This window comes from Crocuta crocuta, unplaced genomic scaffold (assembly GCF_008692635.1).
Source record: "Crocuta crocuta isolate KB4526 unplaced genomic scaffold, BGI_CrCroc_1.0 scaffold273, whole genome shotgun sequence".
Classification (NCBI taxonomy): Eukaryota; Metazoa; Chordata; class Mammalia; order Carnivora; family Hyaenidae; genus Crocuta; species Crocuta crocuta.
The window spans coordinates 3,760,944-3,762,989 of record NW_027529425.1 but is presented as its reverse complement, the minus strand read 5'-3'; positions in this window follow the sequence as shown (position 1 = coordinate 3,762,989).

Sequence of the window (2,046 nt, the reverse complement as noted above, 5' to 3'; positions counted from 1 at the left end):
CGCGGGCGGCAGAGAAAACAGAAGGGGGGAAAAAGGAAAAGGGAAGGGGAGGGGAAAAAATAACAAAGTTTCAGAAAGTCGTCTTGCCGTTCGGGATCGGGGATTGCGGATCTGGTGGCCAGAAATGAAATCGGGGGTAACCCGTTCTCCATAAAAAGTAAAAATCCATGCTCCTTGCTCCCACAGCCGGGGCTCCCGGGGACCCGGCTCGGAAAGNNGGCAGCATAAATACAAACCTCCCAAGTGGGATTGATTCCTGGGCGTCACATGCTCCGGGGTTTCAAACCGTGAAACCTTTCCATGAGCAGTTCGAAATGTCTCCCTAAACACTGTGTCACTATCTGATCCGGAAAGTTTAATATTTAACCTTTTTGGCCCCTGACCTGCCTTTTTTTTTTTTTAGTCTGGTTTCCCTAACTTGCCCTGAGCCGTCAATCAGTNTTATTATTTTAAAAGAGCTCCTGCCTCCTCCCGCCGCTCCCCTCGGACCACTGAGTCGCAAGAGTCGGAGTCCGAGGACCCGAGACGTGGCATTCTCGCCCGAGCACTGGAAAGAATCCTTCAAAACAAGCTTTGGTTTCATTTTCCAACGCCTTGGCCTGGGAATCCTGCGGCCCGAGGACGTGGCCTGGCGCAGGGGATTTGGGGGGAGGGGGGCGGTCAGAGGGGAAACAGGGGGCTGAAGGGTCTGGATCCTACCCTGGCTCCCCCCCAACCCAAAAATAACCTACAAAGAAAACCTTCGCAGCGCGGGCCGACCAAGGGGCGCCTCCCCCAGCGTTGGGTAAATCCCCCTGTAGTTCCAGTTTAAAGCTGTTTGTTTAAAAGATTTGTCGTTTGCCGATTCCCATGGGGACGGGAGGGGGTCCTGGAGCCAACCCTGCCCTCGCTCTCCGTCTGCCCGAAGCAGCTCGGATTCCTGATTCCGGGAGGCTCGGGCGCTTCCTAGAGCCACCGATCCACGCCAAAGCCACTGGCTCCCGGGTGCCCGCCCTGCGCCTGGCGCCCAGCCCCCCGAGCTGCAGACCCCCTCAGCCGCAAACCTTCCGGCCTCCTTCTCCAGCCTCCCTCCCCAACTTTGCTAAGGGTGCTTATTTTAACCCAGTTTTGGTTACAAACACCCCCTTCCCTCCCTCCCTCGCTCACTCCCATCAGGCTTTGGTTACCAGATCCGCGTTTACTTTGTAAAAATCTAAGATCGCCACATCCGAGGATACATGTCTTAAGGAAGCGATGAGCTTTCCGTGATTTTTTTTTTAAATTCTTTGTGTAGCTTTCTTTTAAAAGCTAGGGCTTCGGAGCATGCCCCAACGCCCCACTTCGGGGAAGTCGAGGTGAAGGCCCCCGGAACACCCTCGCTCTGGTAGAGACGCTGGCTTGGCCATCTGTGGGCTCCGCTGCGTTCTCTCTACTTTTCTCCCCCTCTTAAATGCAGTTAAAATGGCTGAATTCCGGCTTTTAATTAAAAACAGCCTATAATCGAAAACGTCTCGGCGTCCCTGGCTCCCCCGCCGCCCGCCGGGAACCGAGAAGGGAACCGACGCCCCTCAGCCGGGCTGGGCGGGCTGGAGCGGGGCTGAGGGCTCAGGTGGGCGCCCGAGGCACGGCGGCCCGCCCCCACACTTCCCAGGGCGCCCCCACCTCGCCGATGCCGGTCCTCGATCCCGTAATCGGGGACCTCAGAGCTTCGGGGATCCCCCCGCGCACCCCGAGGGTGAGGTGGGGTGGGGGGTCAAATGGAGAAGTTTGGAGACCGTCGCGGCCGGCCAGGGACGGACGAGTGGCCCGGCGGCGTACCTGGCGCGGCGAGTCTCCCGGCTCTGAGCTCCGGCGACGGCGACTCCGGTGGTGGCCCCGGCTCCCGGCGCGGCTAGGCGCCCGTGCTGCCCGCCATCCCGCGGCTGCTGCTCCCCTTCGCCACCCGCAGCCGCCTCACACTTTTTGCCCGCCTTTCCTTTTTTTGGTAGAAAATCGCTCCCGGGGCCGAGCGCTCGGCGCGCCAACTCCTCCGCCCTCCCGCGGCCCGGCTCCCGCAGCCCCCGGAAA